This window comes from Phyllostomus discolor, chromosome 4 (genome assembly GCF_004126475.2).
Source record: "Phyllostomus discolor isolate MPI-MPIP mPhyDis1 chromosome 4, mPhyDis1.pri.v3, whole genome shotgun sequence".
Classification (NCBI taxonomy): Eukaryota; Metazoa; Chordata; class Mammalia; order Chiroptera; family Phyllostomidae; genus Phyllostomus; species Phyllostomus discolor.
The window spans coordinates 198,350,103-198,371,274 of NC_040906.2; the positions used below are offsets into that span (position 1 = coordinate 198,350,103).

Here is a 21,172-nt window from a genome sequence, read left to right on the forward strand (position 1 = left end):
ATTATACAATACAGACGCATTAATTAATATGCTATTAAATACAGTTATATGTTGTGTTGTATGCAATGCATTATATGTTGTGCACATTACGGAACAGACAATTTGTAGTGGGGATGAGCAGTCACACAAACAGAGAGGAAGCAGTGTGTCTGCGAGCAGCTGTCACGTGGAGGGACCCGGGCGACTCTGCCCTCCCCGGCGTGGCACTGAACGGCCCGCGTGTGATTAACTCGGCTCAGCTGCCCTGTGTCCGGGTTCACTGAGGACTTCCGCCCGTCCCTTCCTGGGACCATCCGTTCTTCACAAGAGAACAGACGTCACCCCTAGACAAAGGGAACAGACCTTCCTGTCCTCGATCTTGTTGATGCTCTTGCTTTCAAATCAGAGTTGAGATAAAAACCCCTTGCTTAGTCAACACTCATGAGCCTCCTATGTCTGGGGCCTTAGCTGTTTCTCATTTTGAAACCTTCTCTTTGTGAGATGGTAGATGCCTCACTACTAACAGTTGACTGACTCGACTCTACATGGATGTATTGTTTTAAAACTCCGAACTGTTTGGAAAGGGATGAAATCAGACATGAGACCTCGTTCCTCAAGGGGAGCCCATCCTGACAGGCGCTGTGCTCATGTGGACTGTCACCCCGTTGCTCTTCCCTGAAGCATCTGGGGGGGCCTCCGCTCTGCACCGCTCGGACACTGGCACCCTTCTTCCACCTCTTCTCCCCGTGACTGGTCCCGGTTTCCCCAGGACTTTCCCAGTCTCGGCGCTGAAAGTCCCACATCTGGGAACCCCCGGGGCCTCAGGAGCCCTGGCCCCTACCTATCACCTCCCCGTGTGTTAGACTCTAATTTGTGCAATACCGTGCTTTAGTACTTTTGTTATACTTATTGTTACTGAGTAACTATAAATGTTTCGTCTGGAGACTGTTTCTAAAAATCAAAAGCCATCCTGCCAATATTATTCACTGTGCAGCCATGGAGTAGACTTAGATCCACAGAGAAAGAAACTCCATCCCGGGTCACTGAATGTTGCCGCTCTGAGGAGGTTTTCCCAGTGGTGTCATTTCCTTATAGACACTCCTCTCTGCTTTTGCTGTATCTCCGGCCTCTACAGTCTTTTCGTCCCATGTTGTTCTCTTCCTTAAATTCCTGTTTTCACTCAGCAGACCCGTCCCTTGGAGTAACTTTATACGTAAGATGCATGCACGGATGGTGAGCTCTGTCCCATGTTCGACATGTCTGCTTTGACCTTCACACTTGATCGGTAGTTTCAGTCTGGATCCGAAGTGACAGCCCCTCACTTGGAAGGCACTGCTTCTCTGACACCTGCAGGCTAGTGCAGTCGGTAAGCCTGGTGGTGGGCTGACTCTTATATGTCGGTGCTTGTGTGTGTGTGTGTGTGTGTGTGTGTGTCCACATGCATGCCTGTCTCTCCATCTGTCTACCTCTTTAAAGCTTTTAGGGATGTTTGCTTTATCCTTAGTTCTACTATCTCACTAATGATCTTTTTTTTATTACCCCCCGCCTTTTTTTTGGCCTAATTGGCCTGAAGTCTCCACTAGTTCAAGATATTTCCTCCTTACTAATATTTACTCTCTTTACCTAGAACTCCAGTAGATGAACTTTGGATCTTTTGGAATTGATTTTCCATGTCTTTCATCTTTTCCTTCTCTTTGTTTATTTGCTGTATGTACTGGAGATTTTCTTGGCTTAAACTTTGAAGCCCACTGAGTGAGTCGTCAGCCGTATAAAGTCTATTATTTAGTCCATTGACTTTCCTGGTTTGGAACCAATTTGTTTAATAATGTGAGAACTTGACTGTTCTTGATCTTTTTTCCATGGAAGGCATGTGACTATCTATGGCTGTTATTTCAGACCTTAAGAAAGCATCGTTCTTGACGATGATGATCTTGACAGATGATCTTCTTGGATGGCTTAGAACTTTTCTTTTCCAAGATTCAACACTTCTTCAATATGTAGGTAGAATGTATTGTTGCCATTTTCCACCCAAACCCCAGCTCCAGCTAAGTGACCCATCTTGGTTCCGTGGAACAGCTTACTTAGCCTTCTCTACCTTCTTGTGCTCTCCCGGTGATTCTGCGTGTCTTTCCTTCTCTCTCCCAGCTCTCCCTTGACACGCCCCCCCCCACCACCCTGCTCACACAGAAGGTTCTGGGACACCTCCCCAGCCCGCAGCAGTCCCCCCTTTATTTAACATTCACTGACCCTTGCATGCACCTTGTCGTTGCCCCTCCCTCTCTCACACCAAGGGCTGCTACAGCTGCAGCAGGATGGAGGCCCGTAAAGGGCATCAAGAGGACAAGAAATTCCTAGTCATGGGAGAGAGACGATGGGGAGTCAAGTGACCAGGTGGAGACTACCCCAGCCAGGTACCCCAAAATGGCTTGTCCGTGGTTAGGGGCTTACATTTCTGTCTCTTACCTGGAAACTTAATTGGACTGAAACTTAATTTTTTCAACTTATTTCCCAAAATTCTCCTAAGTAGCAATTAGTCAATAGATGGCCAAAGTAGAAACTGTTAAAATTCTCTTTACGTAGCAGGGGACAGAATTATATAACCTGGATACATTCTTGAGATTTCTTTGTGGTTTGGCTTCAGTAAATTACTACTTTACATAGAGCTTTTAAAATATATTTAGACTTAAGTTTAAAGAGTGAGAACCACTTGTGTAAACATCATTGAATACCATTCTTTTAATGAATGGGGTGATGTTATTTATATTCTTTCTTCACTTCCTCTGGAAAGCCCATTTCTTTTGAGAAGGCTTTAACCTATATTGTACTCCTCTTGAAAAGTGAAAGGAATTCACTTTAGTGTATTTCAGCTCAGCCACCAAATTCTCACTGTTGCTACTGAGAAGTGCTCACACCAAATTTCTGTGACAGATATGTTCAGGGGGTTAGAATGCCCTTATTTTCTCTATGCTTTCATAGAGAAAATGCTTCTTTTTTTTAAGATTTTATTTATTTATTTTTAGAGAAGGAAGGGAAGGAGAAAGAGAGAGAGGGAGAAACATCAATATGCGGTTGCTGGGGGGTCATGGCCTACAACCCAGGCATGTACCCTGACTGGGAGTCGAACCTGTGATACTTTGGTTCGCAGCCCATGCTCAATCCACTGAGCTATGCCAGCCAGGGCTGGAAAATGCTTCTTTAAAAAAAAAAACAACAATTTTGCGAGTTGGTATTTCAGTGAAGGAACCAATGACAAAGGGTTTTCTGGGCTGGGCTGAGGAGTCCGGGGTCATCCAGATGGCAATGGCGGGGGTGGGAAACTTTGGAAGTACTGAGGCAAAGAAGTCACATGATCATGTCTGTCCTGCAGATGGCAGGATGGAAGTGGGATTAGAGGCAGACGGGGAGGGGAGGTTGTGATGTAATCCATCTGAAAGTAATGAAGCTATGGGCTAAGTCAGTAAAAGTTGTTCCTGTCCAATTCTAAGTTTTTAATCTGTATGAATTGTGCTGCCATTAAACTCATTTACTGGGTGTTTAAGAATGACTTGACCCTTTTAGAACTAGATGGGACGGACGTTGGAGATTCGTAAGAAATGCTGCCATTTTATAAATGGCAAAACCTAAGGCCTAAAGGGAGGAAGTGATTCCTCCAAGTCAGATAACTCATTTCTAGCAGAGCTCGAGCTGGTACCCAAGTCTCCTGGTTCTGAAACCAGGGCTTTTCTTCTGACTCCAACCACTCACCTGTCCCCCCCTCCTCTCTGCTGAGCGCATGCCCGGGCCTACGTCCCACCTGAGGATCTATCACCTGGTAGTTGATGACACAGAGTGTGATATGTACAGGCTTACCATTTTTCTCCAGCCAGCCCATGCCTGCCTCTTCCAGATGACGCAATTCTAGCCTTCCCTAATCTTCCCCACCACACATGCTTGCTCACCACCTTCAGAAGGTGATCTGGTCAGTTAATTCCCAGAGAAAACAGAATCACCCAGGGACACACTAGCCTCTCTACCTGCCATCCAATCTATTCACCATCGTCTGCCCGCCCCTTGTCGTAACAGTGGAAGTGCCCCAGCCTTACTTTACGCCAGGTGCTGGGTCCTGGGTCCTGGGTCCTGGGCCCACGTCCTCCTGTCTCTTTCAGGGGTACTCTTGATGATTTTTCATATTCCAGGATTTTCAAACCCTTCTTCTCTGGAAGATCCTTCCTGTCAACATGTATGTATCATCTGGACTACCCCATTTAAAGCTCCTCTTAGATACCTATCCAGTGAGCACATCACATGCAGTTATTCATAGAATCACTATTTGTGAGCCATCACCATGTGCTGAGCATTGGGCACGCCAGTCGTGCCCAGAAGAAGTGGAGCCACATGTGGGCTAATGGGAGACACAGATGCTAAATATCTGTGCTTGCTGCACACTGGGATTGCCAAGCGCCGTTCTAATTTTATGGCAGGGGATGCAGAAAAGATGATCTGTGAAGTTCGGACTCCCTGAACTATTTTTTTAAATGGCATTCACATTGCGTTTGAACCTTTGACATCAGGAAAATAAATGTGCAAGCACAACCCCACGTGCTAATGACACATTTAATAAAAAGAAAAATCGTTTTCCCAAGGACAGATTTAAAATGACAAGGTTTCTTTGCTCACCCCCCCTCCGTTATCACCCTCCTATTTTCCTCGTGGGCGACATAATTCAATTTTAGCGTTTCCCCTCTTTTCAGAAGGAAACGCAGACCACGTTAGCAGAACCAGAGATTTCCAGGAAGCGGTAGCTGCCGTGATGGTGGGGAATGTGCAGAAGAATAAATCACTGCTCCCTAAGAACTGTAGAATGTTTCATTGGGAGTCTGCATGCCATATTTATGTTTTCTTTTCCCCCTTCCTGAACCTGAAAGCTCGTTGAAATAGCCTCACGATGGATGTTCAATAAAAACTCTGTGACAGACTTGGTAGTTCACTTCTTAAAAACTGATATGTCAAAGCCTGTTTTTCTTGACTGATGTGGAAAGGTTGAAGAAGAAAAAAAAGCCCTTCAGTGAAAGGAAATTACCTTTCTAAATATAACATTCTAAAGTGATGTAACAGTTTTTTCCATATGTTGCCTGAATAAGAGTAGTGTTTTTTACAGAAGCCTGTTTTTTTAAAATGTTTTTTTAGAAGCCTGGTTTCTTAAAAAAAAAAAAAAAAATCAGTACTTCACCATTAAATAAACAGGCAGTCACGAGTTGAGATTTCTAAAGCTATCTCCCAAAATGTTGGATTGTTACATAACTAGCAAAAGAAACACGGCATCTTCTGTTTCCCTTTCCTAAAGTCTGTTGTCCTTATGAGACATTCCAGCTTCAAGAATGACAGCCACCCAGGTTCTGTTCGTCTTAGGGAGTTCCACTTTACTAATGAACATTGTTCACTTCTGCTGCTTGCGAACACATCTTAATCGCTTAATACTATTAATCTAGGTTGAAAGAAGCTCTTGGACTTCAGCCTATAAAAGGTCCTCCTTATAACATTTTTCTGCTTAGAAATTGTCCATTTCTGTGGACAATGTATTAAATACAGAATTTGCTAAAAACCTTAATTTTCATAGTTACCTTTCTTCTCCTGATTTATATCCGGACTTGAGGATCTTTGGAAAGTCTTGCCTTACCCATAATATTCCCGCACTGGTGTGTTACTGAGCCCCCGATTTCAGTATTAAGCCCCCAATTTCAAGAACATAAAAGTTGTGTTCTTTTTAAAAAAAAAACTATTATATTTATTTCTTTATTTTTAGAGAGAGGGGAGGGAAGGCAGAAAGAGAAACATTGATCAGTTGCTATGCACGCCCCAAGTGGGAACCTGGCCCACAACCCAGGCATGTGCCCCGACAGGGAATTGAACCAGCAACGTTTTAGTTCACAGGCTGGTGCTCAATCCGTGAGCCACACCAGCCAGGAAGGAACTGTGTTCTTTTTATGCTTTCAAGTACGCACTGCACCACTGAAGCTGCCCCTGGGCATTGTTGCTAGCTAACTCTGTGACACCCCTTCCACTCCCACCCCCACCCCGCTGGCCACAGGTTCCCTAAGGGGAAGCACTCTGTCCTAGCCACACCTGGGTCCTCCCCACCCATGCCGGGTACCTTGTTTGGTGCTCTGATGTTGGGCGCATTCCAGGCATTTTGGGAGGGGCACGGGTTGCCTGAGGGATAGGGAAGAGAGTTAGGAAGGTGTTGGTAAGTGTGTTATAGCACTTGTAACCCAGATACCATCTATCTGTTCACCGGTCTGCCCCCCTTCCTTGAGAGCCTTTCGTCTTGGGCAGCGGTTTGGGGTTTTTCTTTGTAATTCCAGTGCCTTTAATAGCACTTGAGTGTACATCGTTCATTCAAAACACACTCTCTCCTTCGCTTTTCTTGCCCAGGCATCTCCAACATTGAAAAATAAAGAAAAAGGGTGTTGAAATCCCCTGTTCTATTTGGCCAGCTTGTCTCCTTACGAGGCCCACTTTGCTTTTATGTTTGTTTTTAAGAACAAAAAAGAAAGGGACCTACAGGGAAATAGAAGGAAGGAGTCACATACTGGGACTTCCAGTGCCCCTGATTAAGCATTAGAATTAACAATACTTTGTCAAGTAGTCATGCCGACTGGTAGCCTCTTAAAAAAATGAAGAGAAAATAGCAGATTCTGAGGTCCAGACCTTCAGCATCTGGGGTGCGGGGCCTGTGCTGTCTCGCTGCCTTGGGGTTCACTTTTTAAAGATTTGCAGCCAGTTCACCGTGAAATACAGCCTACACTTGGGAAGCATGCCAGATGGCCTAACATACCTTCATGAGGCATAAAGACCTGCCGTCCATTCTACCGAGTATCGGTGTGCGGGCCTGTGGAGCCCAGGAACTGATACAAGCTAAGAACTGAACTTGTCTTGAAAACTGAACTCACTTCATAAATTTTATTTATGTGCGGCATTCAACCAGTGCCTGATGAGATGTGCAAACCCTCTATAACATCAGGATTGAGTGGGTAGAACCTTCACTCTGACGGATTTCCCCCAGTGTATCTATTAAAACGCCAATGAAAAAAGTCCAAACTTATTAAAAATTGCTGATGTGCGTAGTTTTTCCAAGAACCCATCCATTCATTGTGAAACATGAGACGCGTTTCTCAGAGACACCATGATTTACTCACTTCGTAATCCCATGCCTGGCCTAGTGCCTGGCACACATCAGGCATTCACTGTGTAATTTAATCAAATTATGGGTAGAACTAGTATTTTTACTGGAGAGGAAACCAGTGAATCCTAGCTATTGAAAGATTTGTACCACTTCTCCATCGTCTGCACTTCCAAATCCTAGTGTTTGTTTTTTTTTTTTTTTTAAGTGGTTGAAACCTACTGTTTTTCTTTGGCAACACAAGCTGGTCAATTAGAAATACCAAATTACAAATAGAAATGGACTTGACTTTGCAAGAAAAGCTGTGGAGTGTCTGTGTTTGGAGGTCTCGATGAGAATAGAAATGTGCGTCCCTACATAACAGGCCCTAACCACTCGTTGGATTAATAAATAAAGACTGAGTCTGAGATATCGAAGTAATCACCCGTATGAATGGGAACAGCTTGTGATTGTTTGACATTCCTATTCTAAAATGTTTGATCACTTAAATTCTGTCCCTCCACCCCAGCTTGCTCAACCAGTTTCTTGGGAACTTGGTGGGTTTTCTTGTTTGTATCGGAACAGTTATGCATACTTACAGCATCCCCGCACCGTGGTTCCAGGAAAGGGTGAACACAATCAGTACACTTCTGGCAAGAAAGAACTAGGAAAAGAGAGTCTTCTTTGCACTCTTGTTTTTTGCAACTTTTCTTTATATTTCCAAATATAACACTTTTAAGTTAACAGCCTCTCTAGAAAAAGCAGGATACCTTTCTAAAAGGTATCTTCTCCAGTAATAAACAAAATTAAGGTTCTTAGAAATATATCTAATGAAAGATCTGTGAAACTTTTATGTAGAAAATGGAATAACTAATTTTATTGAAAGATACTTTTAAAGACCTAAAAATGGAAAGGGGATAACATATAGTCATAGGTAATTTCATTTTATAAACATGTCAGTTCTTTCTAATATAGATCCAATGTAGTCTCAACCAAATTCCAACATGTGTTTGGTGGATCTGAGGCTGACTCTAAAATGTTTACAGAACAAAGATCCAGGAATAGCCTAAAGAATCCAGAAGAAGAAACAGGCAGGAGGATTTAGAGATGCTATTTTACGAGGTCTGCCCAGAAAAAGTGGAGCCATTGTCAACATAACGAGAATGGTTTGCACGACATCGTTGTAACCTGGCAGCCAAGGAGAGTGGACTGGAATGCACATGTGTGAGCAATGATGACTTCACTGTACTAGTCAGTGGGGGCAGTAGATGCTGTTGAGTGAGCATGTGTACTGTGTGGCCATCACATTGAAAATGACTGAGCCGGTAGAGCCACGAATCTGTGTCAAAGTTTGCATTAAGCTTAAACATTCCTCCATGGATGCCATTTGGATGATTCAGAAGGCTGCAGCTATGGGCAACTGGTGATTATCAGGTTCATCAGGACAATATTGCCTGCTCATGCATCACATCTCATGCAGAGTTTTTTTGGTGAAACATCAAATCATCCTGGTGACTCAGACCCCCTCCAAACTAGATTTGGCTTTTCCCAAAACTAAAATCACCTTTGAAAGGGAAGAGATTTCAGACCATTGATGAGATTCAGGAAAATGCAAGGGGCAGCTGATGGTGACTGGGAGAACTGTGTGAAGTCCCAAGGTGCCTACTTTGAAGGGGACTAAAGCGTCACTGTCCTAGGTACAATGTTTCTTGTATCTTGTATCTTATTCAGTAAATGTCTCTATTTTTCATAATACATGGCCGAACACCTACATTGTTATAAAGCTATAGGAATTTAGACAATGGGATTTGGGCAAAAATTTTATAGTATTAGGTTGGCCAAAATATGGAGCAAAATGAACTCTCGTATTCTGTGGGTGGAGTTTTAAATTGGTGCAATTACTCTTGAAAAAAGTTAGCATAGCCCAATAAAGCTCAACATGCCTATGACGAACAAATCAGCAGTTCCAATTCAGGCAAATACAAGGTAGAAACCTTGTATCAAGGCAGTGTGCAACATTGCTTATAATGGGGGGGAGGATGGAAATGGTCTAAAAGTTCAACAGTGGAGCATATGAACACTCATATCACAAAGTATCCAATGAAATACTGTCCATTACTGCAAACAATTGCACTACCTGGTTAGCAAAGCAATATGGAGGAATCTCACACGCTTAATACTGAGTGGACGAAAGCAAGTCACATTAGAGCGTGTATGTGTAGTTTTTGGCTCAAAAGCACGCAGTAGATTAGTGTGAGATTTCTCCTTGTTGGCTCGTTTGCAGGCCCCACATGTTCGCAGGAGGGCTGCAGCAGCTCTGGCCTCCAAATCCTCTCTTATTTGCGTCTACTAGGAACAAGAAAGGGTGTGTTTCCCCAGTGGTTTTAATAAAATACCCCTAATTGAGTCTCATTGGCCCTGATTGGTCTGGCTTGAGCCATGTGCCTATCCATGAGCCAATCAAAGTAATTAGAGGGCTGAAACACAATGAATGGCTTCGCCTAATTAATGTCATTCAAGGTAAACGGGCTGGGAGTAGGGAGAGGTAGAGGAAGATGCTAGTACAGTTGCCAGAAGGAAGGTAGGTGGACATGGGCCTTCTCACATAACAGATGCTGTTACTCTGCCTGCTTTCAGCAGCCAGTTTAAGAAGGTTTGTATTATACTAGTTGTCGTTCATTGCTTATAGTCCAGGAAGGAAGTGAGGCAGCTTCAGGAAGGATAGGTGGAAGCCAGAATGTGGTTTCTGCGGCACAGTGGACCTAGAGCCATAAGTTACCTAGCGTTCCCAAGTCAGAATGTGATGGCACCCAGCCTGGCAGGTATGGGGCAGAAGCAGGACTCCAGTCCAGATACAGAGATTCCTTTTGGGTTAACATGATCCACTTGCATATCCCTTCAAAAATACTTTGTTTTTATCGACTTGACCATCTCTTTTAGATCCTTATGGGGGGAACATGCAGAGGTTTGCTGTGCCCTGGCAGTATTACTATTAGCTGTATTATAGTTTATACTGGTCTGAAGTCCTGTGGTTTCTCGTAACTCCTTGTGTGGATTTCGACCCTCGCTTGGTTTCTCCTATGAACTTCATGTGTTTTACCCAAGAAATAAAGATAGCAAAGTCTGTGTGCTTATAAACAAATCTCCAGGGCTCCTGTATTTCAGATCATTGACATTTCAGGTAAGATAGTTATACTTTGTGTTTTTTTTCTTAGTTCTTATCATAAGAAGTGGGTTTTTAAAAATCAGACATGACTTTTAAATCATTCTTTGTCTAAACATCACCTACTTCAGGCCATTAAAAGCTGCGTATATCCCGTCCCTGGGTATGGTGGTCCTCCAAAGCTAACAGGCCTTTTATTTTGGTCTCTTCTGTGGGCAGTTTTTGGTAGCGTTCATTTCGGAATGACTAGAATTGATCCCATAGTTATTGTTAGGGACACAAAGCCGTTAGTCTCTGTCTGCACTCTGTCATCTGACATTAAGAATAAGCTTATTTTAGATGGTGTAGCTAAAAGGACATGGTGACATATTGGAGCTGCGTCTCCTTTTTACAGAACCAACCCTGACATTTCGTTTATTTTTATTCTCAAAAGCACACTAGTTGCGTTTTGCCTATATAACTTACTTTAAACATTACCTTGCCTACACTCCAGACTATATGTTTCTCATTGTTCTGTGGCCAAAAGCAGTAAAACACGACCGGTTTTGCCGCGAGTCAGTGAGGTGCAGCCAGCATCTTCTTCTCACAAACCTAACGTCTGTGGGTATTTATAACATAGCCCCAACCTTCAGAGGGGATATTTTTCTTAACATAAAATTCTATTTTTACTTAATGTCCTAAGTATAACGCGTTAGTGGATTTTGCGCTTCAGGCCGGATAATCAATTTTTTTTAATCCTATCCTGAATTTATAGAACAGCCTCTGGGGTTGTCAGCTACTCACCTATAAATAAGCACCACTGATTGTAAATGCTCTCCTGCTGTTCTCTTATTCCTTTAATGGTAGTTCGCTTTGTGCAGCCCCCACATACAAATTCATTGGTTCACCTCATATTGAATTCCCTGGCTACATGATGCTTCCCTCCCCGCCCTTGGGGAAGGGCATTTGTACTTTCCATCATGTCTCATGAGGAAAGCAGTATCCTACATTTCCGTAAATGTTTTCTATACAAATCCTTCATTATAAGCACAATTTTGTTGACTATGGTCTACTTTTAGACTGTCTCCATTTTCCCGTGTTTGTGACTAGACGTCGCTGCCACTGGACAAAAAACATGACTTTTCCACCCTGGCTAGCGTAACTCAGTGGATTGAGCGCGGGCTGCAAACCAAAGTGTCGCAGGTTTGATTCCCCGTCAGGGCACATGCCTGGGTTGCAGGCCATGACCCCCAGCAACCACACATTGATGTTTCTCTCTCTCTCTCTCTCTCTTTCTCCCTCTCTTCCCTCTCTAAAAATAAATAAATAAAATCTTTAAAAAAACATTGCTTTTCCGTGTTGTTTCCTCAAACCATCTCATAGCACCTTTACTATTTCCAGTTGGGTATTTTTTTAGAGATTTCTCTTGAGTTTTCTAGGTATTCAAACTCGTCACCTGCGGGTGGTGGTAATTTAGCTGGTTTGTTTCCGCTCACCATTGCATTGTGAGCGTCTTTCATTTCATCCTGACTTTTTAATCAAAATGTCTGTGGGTTGTAAACCTTTTTTAAAAAAAAAAACACAGTAAGGGATCTATTTCTAGGTGGCCGAGAGGTTGTCAGATATCAGTACTGAGTTTATCGTGTGTCATTCTGGTGTCCTGGAAAATATGAGTGTGTGTTGCTCTCTTGTGACCCTATGGCTAGAGTAGAATAGATCTACTTATAGGATGTTTCTAGAATGAGCCCAATATATATTGTTGTATGACTGTTTTACCATACTAAAATTGAGTTTCCTGAGCCCTTTTTTTAGTACTCTTCTATCTTACTGAAGTCAAATAAGCCTATGACTTTTTTTTTCTCTCTTTGTGTCCTATCACACATTTGGTTATCAGGCTTGGGATAACTTCATCAAACAAACTGGAAGCCTCAGTTATTCGGATACTGAAAGCTCTTTATATAGTTGGGGATAATCTAATTCTTGAAGTAAACCGCATTCATTAGTTTTTAAGTTTTTATATTTTTGGTTCAGTTTTAATAATTAAATGCCACCTTAGAAGACTCTTTCCATTGAGATGCCCAAATTTACTCACAAGGATGTTTTTATATGGCACTCTTACTTTTTTAATCTCTCCCGTATCTGTAATATATTCCTGTAGCAATTCTGGTTTTCTGTTAGATTTTATGACTAGATTTGCCCGAAATCTGTCTACAGGGTATTTCATTGTGTAATTAACCAGCAACTGCTTTTTAAATATCCGAATACAAAGTCACTGCTTTTATTTTTATTTCTGCCTTTTCTAGATTATAGTTATTATTGTGTCTCCACTTTACTGAGCTTAGATACTCAGTTCATTTCTTTGTTCTCTCCAAGGACAATAAAAAGAAGTAGCGTTGCAAAGGAAACCCCATTCTTCACTCCCCGTACACAAATGCAGCCAGCTCCCCTGTACCATCTCCCTCCACTTATGCCTCTGGTTTTAATAACATGATCCAGGACTTCCGACTTAGATGGGGCTAGTTATGATAGTAAAGTTTTTCATTACATTTTTTTTTTCAGGAATTTTGAAAGTTCATACTCTGCCGGGACTACGGTTAGAGTGACTGGCCTACTTCATTCCTCCTTCCCTTGCTTTCAATGCTCTCCACCCGCACTACCACTACGGGACTGCTTTTCCACTCTGAGCTTTTTATTTTGATTTATCCCTTAGCAACTGGAATATTCTTGAGTAACGTCTTTCATGAAGATACCCAGCTGATAAATTTCTCGGCACATTTGGGTTTTTTTTTTCCTTTAAAAGCCTAAAATACATAAAAATATCTGTGGTTCCTTCCTTTTAAAAATAGTGGCCAGAAAAACAGCAATCCCAAATGTTACCGGATGTAAGCATCGCCGTCATGAACATCTGTCCCCCTACCCAGCTACTTTGCAGAGATGTGAGATGAGAGGAATTATGGGATACAACCACAGCCATGGCCATAGAAGGCTGTCCCCTTGCCGTGGGGGACTTGTGATTGGGAAGCAGGGATACTATGGTTGCGACTGAGTGGAACAGTCCATTTTCTTTCCAGTCCTCAGGGTTTCGTTCCCCCGGGTAGAGTAAACTCTTCTGACAAGTCAGTGAACTCAGTTATTAAGTGTTATTGAAAGTTCAAGTCTCTTTTGAACTTTCTGAGTATGTCAAGGGAAGGAGAAAGTCAAAGTAACTTTCTAATACTATATCCTGTTAATTTTTTTTTGTTTTTAAATGACTAGTTGTTATGATTATTGCATTAGGTCTATTATAGACTAATAATATAGATGTGGCATTTTCCTTGGAAAATTTTGGCCTTTTTGATTCCAGTCTTCCATTTGCTACTTAGAGTGAGCCCTGCTTCTCATCCATATGGAAAAGTAATACTTAAGTTTTTACTTTTTTAGCCATTTATTTTTTGTGTTTCCACTGCAGGTGAAGACGGACATTAGGAGTCTCTGGGTGACCGCACTGAAAAGGCTTCCTTCAGCTACAAAAGTAAGCCGTTTGCATTTTTTGCCCTTGAGTATGCACCACATTAAAAAAATTAATATATTCAAAGTTTAGGTTTGTTAGGTATCTTTGTAAATGGAAGTACACTGCAGGCACAGTTTTTCTTCTAACTAATTTGTAAAAGAGTGACAAATATTCTAACTACAGGACGAATTACGAAAGAAAATGCCAACTTCAAAAAGACACACCTGAAGAACAAAGATGGAACCAGGAAGAGGAAACGATAGAGTGACCCAGTTCGGGGTCGTTTCTTCCTGTTGGCCTTCTAGTTAGTCTGTCTTTAGGTAGTACTTCACATGCTTCTCGTTGGCCAGAAAAGTTCTTCCTGTCCTTTTTTTAACTTCTTCTTTTTCTTCAAGATTTAAAAATCTCAATCCAGTGCTGTGGCGGTAGTATTTGAAAAGCCGCAAAGAATGATAAAAGGCCAAGGAAGGAAAAGAGTATGCCCCCCCCCACTCTTTTTTAAGTCTAGGCAATTATTTTAGTCTCCTTTCCAAATACTTTAATTTTTCGTACTCTGACCACACGATAAGCTCTCTGTCAAGACCTGGAACGCTGAGCTGACACGGCTCAGGTGCATGTTGAATGCCCACTGGGACGACAGGAGCGGAGGAAGGGACTCAGTCGGGTAGGTACATGCCATCATTTGTCACTCACGAGTTTATCTTTTCAGTTTTGCACGCACGTCTTCTTGTTGAAACAAACAATAGAATAAAAACAAAATGAAAGGCCTCAGTGTTACAGTGGATTAGAGCTTTGTTGCCCTCGACTAGCAAAATAATAATGCTTTACTGGAATCATGAATATTTGATACACTGCATTATTCTTCCTGAAGTACCAAGAGCTATTACAAAGACAAACGGCATTTTAATGATGTAAGGATGGCTTTGCTTGTGTCAGAGTTCAGGGTTCACTGGTGTTTGGTTAACTGGTAAAACAACGGTTTGCTTACTGCAGACCGTCATTACGGGCAAGAAAGTCCCGGGAGACCTTTTGCCTAAACATGGCTACAGTGCTGCGCAGCGTAAACACGAAGGGTCTATGGTTCAGAGTTGACTTACCATTAGGCGCAGTGCCCAGGGTCTGGGATGCTTTTAGTGGCCACGAGAATGTTTTAATTGTCATTGCTCCCAGAAGCAGGATCAAACGAATATAATAATAGTGAATATATCATAATGGACCTAGCCTGGATTATATTTTTCTTTAGACCAGTGCAGTCATAAAATATAATCCTTAACTATTTTTGTACGGAAGAAGGGGCCAAAGTGCGCAGAGCCTAAGAACGTCATCATCACTGGGCCACAGGCTCACTGTACATCCATGACAGATTCAGTCACTTGAGCACTTTTTTTGGGGAGGGGGGGTAGTAATCATTTTTTAAATAAATGATTGTCTTCTCTGTAAATGAGTTTATAGACTTGTCTGCTCATCAGCAAGGTGCATAGTTCTATCTACAAAGAAAGAAACGACATATTGTTAGGTTAGGTAGCTATGGTACATCGTTATGTTTTCCCAGCATAAAATGAAAAATGTCTCCCTTGAGAGACCCAGTGATACTCTGTTTGCTGTGTAATAGGCTACGGAAGGTACGGGAAGGGATGGCGGGACACGACTCGGGATTCTCCGGTCCCGTTTTTGCCTGAGGGGTGTGGGTTCCATTGGGAGAGGGCCTCACCCCGCCTGCCCGGCTGCTGCCGGAGTCCAGAATTCTATGTAGTTCTTTGGTGATTGCTGATCTGTGTTCCTGTGTACACAACCTTTTCAATTACCACAGCTGACCTGGTTTTGTTTGTTTCTGAAACCATGATCTAGCTTGGGAGGAAATATTTTTTGTGGGTCTTCAGCTGCCGTGACCATAGAAATTGCGCACAGAACATCTTCTGAAAATCACTTGTTGATTTAACGTTACCGTGTTGCATGCCCGAGGGACCGCTTTTTCAAAATCGGTGCCCACTCAAGTATAAACTCCCTGAGAGCCGGGGTCTCTGAATGTTTTGTTTGTTGCTGTATATACTCCAGAAAAAGCCAGACATATAAAAGAAGCTCAGATGTTTGCTGGAAGCACGAATGAGCTAATTTCCTCCTTGGGGCGTCACGTCCTCCGCCCTTCCCCACTCCCGTCAGTAGCAGTGCAGACTGGGCACTGAGACGGCCTTGTCCCTAGTGCCTGGGAGGGGGAGCCCTGTGCTGGTCGGTCCCCATCTTGAGGCTCCTTTTACCCTTTCACAAAAACAGCAGCCGGGCTGGAAGGAACCTTTTAGTCTTCCAGAACTAATTAAAACAACAACAAAAAAAGGTAATCTAATGGTCTTCTCTATCTTAGTGGTTGTCCTGGGTTTCCCTCACCGCATCCTCATCTCAGGCAGTTCAAGGTACCCCAAGCTTTCTCTCTCCAACACTCCTGGAGGAAAAAGCACCCCTGTATTTCTAAAACAATTCTTTATTTTAAATATACATTGCTGCCCTGGCTGGTGTAGCTCAGTGGATTGAGTGCTGGACTGTGAACTGAAGGGTCACAGGTTCGATTCCCAGTCAGGGCACATGCCTGGGTTGCGGGCCAGGTCCCCAGTAGGTCTGAAATTTAATAACCAATGTCACCCCAATAAGTTCAATAAATAGATATTTTTTAAAAATTAAATTGTTCCAAAATTGTTTGGGGTATTGTAAGTGAACTGCCAAACCTCTAGTTCTCAGGCTAGCAAGTGTCTGGGAAAGTCTACAAAAATATATACAGTACATCAATATAAAATAATAACCTACTAATCCGTTGCCCACCTCACTAGGGAATCAAGCCAGCATGTGCCCACTGGTGCCACTGAGTCAAATGGAGCTGGGAAAGCTAGAGAATTCTGGAGGGACGGGCCACTGAAGACCCAAGTCTGGGGGTGTGAACAGAAGGAATCAGCTGGCTTCAAATTCTTTCTTTTTAAAATTATTCTGACTTTAATTGGTAATAATACTTGACTAAGTAGTGCTAATTTACGGAAACTTTTGAAAAATCTGAACCCAATTTTGCGTAGTTTGTTGACCCTCCAGGAACTGGAGTGCAGCTTTTTTTCCTGTTGCTATGACATGCGTGTGTGAGAGAGAGGAGAGAGCGTCAGCTTCAAGGCTTCCTTTTTGAAGTGCCCGCAAGAAGAACGTGATTGTATGCGCCCATTCGGGTATTCCTGATGCTCCCCTGCCTTGACTCTCAGTGCCCTCCCAGCCAGGCCTTCGCCTGCCCCGACTCTCTGATGAAAGCGTTCGGGGAGAAGCGGCGGCTGGAGGTGCACAGCATACATGGCGCTGCCCGAGGAGAAGGAGGGGCCAACTCAATGTCCCAGGGCAAGCACTGGGTGCTAGGGTGCTTGGGTGTCCTCTCGACTGTTCCTGCTCTCAGATGCCAAGCTCCATAGACTGCCAAGTGGGGGGACAGGGAAGTGGGGTGCTTTTAGTAGGATGCCAAAGAGCACAAATGGTATGTTTTCCCCCTATATTTGCTGTGACTAAGCACTGCTCTCACGTGCCTTGTGGCCCTACTGTGTGGACGGGCTCTTCTCCAGAGGGTAAGCATCACTATAGTTCCTCGCATCCCTATCTGAGGACCTGCACTGCCTTTTTATGAGCAGCTGTGGGATGACTTCACATTGAACCCGTCCCAGTTAGTAGCTGCTTCTCCATCACCTCAGTAGGGTGTAGTCTTGAAGCTGATGCCTTTGTGGGATTGGGCTGTGGTGGCTTATTACCCCTAAATCTTACAAACAATATGGGGAAGACATGCCTAGGGAGGAATCGACACTATGTGTCCCTTCACATGTCCTAGAAGTGACCTTGCCACTGTGTCCCCAGGGCCTTCTAAGTGCCTTACATTGCTAATAATATAACCATCGGTGCAATTCCTGGCACAGGCCCAGAGCACAGGGGCTGAGTGTGGTGTGGGCTCTTTTCAAAAGCTGTTCAGATGCTTTGCTTCAGTTTCTCCTGTTGCAAAATCCCCTGATTGTTTTTTGACATGGTGGTGTCATGGAAAAAAATTAATGTATAATCAAAGGTGAAAACTGTTAGAAAGAATAATTAAATATAGCAATGACAAAAATGGAGCACAAAATTACAGCATTCAGAAAGATGTACAGATTTGATTTGAAGTATTGGGCACGTCTCCTCTCCTAAAAAAAACAAAAACAAAAACAAAAAAAAACAAACACTTCTCAGGTAGAGTGATGGAGTAAAAAAGAAAAAGGACTCATGGACATGGAAATGATGTGGTGATTGTGGGGAGAGAGGGTGGGTGGAGGTGAAAGAGGGTGTAAGGGGGATAAATGGTAATGGGGGAAAATACAATAAAAATAAACTATTAAAAAAAAGAAGAAGAAAACGCCTATTAAAGGGGCCCGGAGCTTGGTTGCATGACAGTGTGAAGGTGCTTAATGCTCCTGAGCTGCACTCAGACATGGTTAAGATAGAAAATTGCATGTTGTATGTATTTTACCACAATTCAAATAATTTTAAAAATATCACCTAGAAGTTTGCATACCTTAAGCTGGTACAGAGACTAGACACCCTTGGGAGGTGGGGGCATGGGGGCTGGAAGAAGACTTCCTCACTGTAGGTCCTTGGTTACAGCTGCTGGAGGGGCTGAGGGAGTCCCAACCGTTGTGGGAGGAAAAGGACATCAATCGAAAGAGACATGTACTTGTTTTCTCACGAGGTGATGAGCTTTGGAATGAGGAACTAGTTCCCCTTCCTGGCACTGAGCATTAGGGAGTTCTCAAGACAGTATGTCCTCAGTTCTGTGGAATTATACTGATAGGTTTTGGTCAAAACAAGGAGGAGTGGAGGGCTTCATGGTCAGATAGGTTTGGGATTTAAGCAAAGTTAGTAAGTTTCTTTTTCTGCAAAGCTTTTCCCGTACTGCCCTGAATGGTAGGTCTTCATCATGGAATGTGCTACTGGCAGGGTTTCCCAAACTTATTGATCCACGAATGCCTCCTGCACCCTGCCTGCCCCTGACAGCAGCCTGCCCTGCCTCCTACTTTTTTAACCTATTACTATGTGGTTCTATGGAAGTTTGCTACAGGCAGAGTTAAGGTCAAGTATGGAAATGAGGAAGTGGCTGGCACAAACACAGACACTGGTAAAAGAAGAAATGTAAATGAGCTGGAGCCCTCTTGAGACCCGTCCCTGTAGGAGGACCCTGCAGGAGGACCCATGCCCTAGCTCCACAGGCTAAACCATAACCAGTCACGGGGCCGGCCCTCAAGTGTCCCAGTTAGGGAGTCTTCCACCTCTTGTCTCCCCGTAGACCACCTGTATATTCCCTGTAAAACCTGTGAGGCATCTCGAAGCGCTGGCTTAATGGTCCACAAGAGATGACATTCTGTCATCTGCAGTTCTAATGTGGAAGAAGTTTCCTTAGATCTCTTGCTATTTAAATGACTTCCAGTCTAATAACATTTGATAGATTCTGACGAACTCTTCATGTAACACACTGTTGGAAGACAAGTAGCATGGAATGACTTAGTGTAACCTTTTTTCAATACATTGTTCAAAGGGGCCTGTGTCAGGAAGACCATTTGATTAATGAGCGCCCATTGCATGCAGAGCACTGCGTCTAAAGCCCTTAACCTTGTGAGGGAGGCAAAGGCAAGGACACAAGGCTTCTGTCCTTGTAGCAAAGATGATACGGTGGCCAGAGGAGGTAAAACACATCTACAAATGACATGTCTGCGCAGCAGTGTGTGACAAAAAGGGGTATCAGAAATTTAGAGTGCCAAAGGGGTTAGAAATGTGATTCAAAGCCATGTACTTGCCATGTAAGTTGCTCATTTGTGGATGTTCCGTGTCTTTGAAAATAATGGCTGTTTTGTTGGTTGGGTACAAAGTCATGAATTAGATCAAAATCATTTATTTGTTCAGATCATCAATATGCTTAGTTCACTTCTTCTCCACTGGACCTGTTGTTTTCTGCAAGAGCAGTTTTGGCACTCTCATCATATTAGCAGATTTTCTGTATTTTCTTTTAGTTCTGTCAGTTTTTCCTTTATGTGTTTCAAAGCTATGCTTCAGATACATAAAGGTTAACAAATTATTCACTTACTAGGTAGGTAATTGTTAAATGCTCATGTTTTAGAAAACACACAGAATATCATGTCCCCATGAAGGGTGAGATCACAGATTATTGAAGGTTTTGAGCTTTTAAATCTGCAGCTGACGAAGAACCTCGGGCAGGCCTGCCAGCGGCTTGCCCAGGGACCATCTCATAGGCGCCGAAAGACCAGCACGTAAAACGTCAAAAGACACAGATGCACTTAGTGATGATTCCAGGTCTGCTTTCAGCAGCTGTGGATAATGAATCTGGGGTCTGGAACAGATGATTAGTTGGAATAATTGAGAAACCTGTGGAAGCACTGGGCCAGATTCGCCAGGCTCAAGAAGTCAGTAAAACAGAACTATACACCTCGGCGTTGGGTGATCGAGGCCCATATCCACACTGACTGAAGAAAGCCCACCTCCCTCCCCCACCCCCACCCCCATGTCTTGAGCCCTTTCTTCTGTCTCATTCAGATCCCAGCCGTCGCAATTTCACTTGCATTTCTCAAAGTCTGCATACTTTTAGACATCTGTGTTTTGTTATTGCCTTCCACCGTCGTGCCTTTGCTGTGCCATAAGGAATGCCTGTTCTGGAGGCAGATTGCATTTGTGATAACGAGTTTTAGAGTTAAGTGGGGCATTAAAGCAATCATTGTGCTTTAAAATCAAAAGACAGGGAACTGCAATCGATCTCCCGTCCTGTATTAAGTAGACTATTTTCTTTTAATATTCTTTGTCTTAAAATATGTAGGGTTCAGTTTCTTAAAATGTTGTAACTTCATATATATTCCTTTGATTTCTAAAGCACAGGCAGTCAAAGAAAAACAGTTTAGCAATTTCACAAGGTCCTCCTAAACGGAATAGTATAGCAATCAGGCTGTTAGGCAAAGGGTTGCCGAATTGTTTTTCCTGGGTTTCCCTTTCTTCCTCAGCCTCCTGGCTTATTTCTGACTCTTTTCTGGGTTGGTTTCAGTTGGGGATCTTCCAGTCACCTCTAAGGCCATTTATTCTTAAAACTACCACGTTTTCCTAATTCCTGTTTGAGAAAAACGAAGGTATTCTTGTGCAGGCTTATGGTTTCAAATGCACGTGTGACATCTCTCCCTGGTTCTCATCCCCACCCCAACCCCCAATGCCTAATTTGTCACCAAATCCCACTAAATATACCTCACCATCTGTGTCTTCTCTTGGTTTCCATTCTCATGGCCTTAATGAAGGGGCGGGGGTGGGGGAAAACGCTGGAGCGTTTACCACAAACTACACACAGTATACCTTTTCTTAGCCTTTTAGCCTTGTGCAGTTGCTATCATGAATT

At 43.1% G+C, this 21,172-nt stretch overlaps 1 protein-coding gene across 1 annotated transcript in view; it reads left to right on the plus strand.

The window, feature by feature from the left end:
* Nucleotides 1-21,172, plus strand: part of PLEKHG1 (pleckstrin homology and RhoGEF domain containing G1) — a 206,883-nt gene that overhangs the window by 40,311 nt on the left and 145,400 nt on the right. Inside the window, exon 2 of the mRNA XM_036024891.1 lies at nucleotides 13,708-13,770. The gene's annotated coding sequence lies outside the window, so the exon portion shown is untranslated. The remainder of the gene's footprint in view (nucleotides 1-13,707; nucleotides 13,771-21,172) is intronic.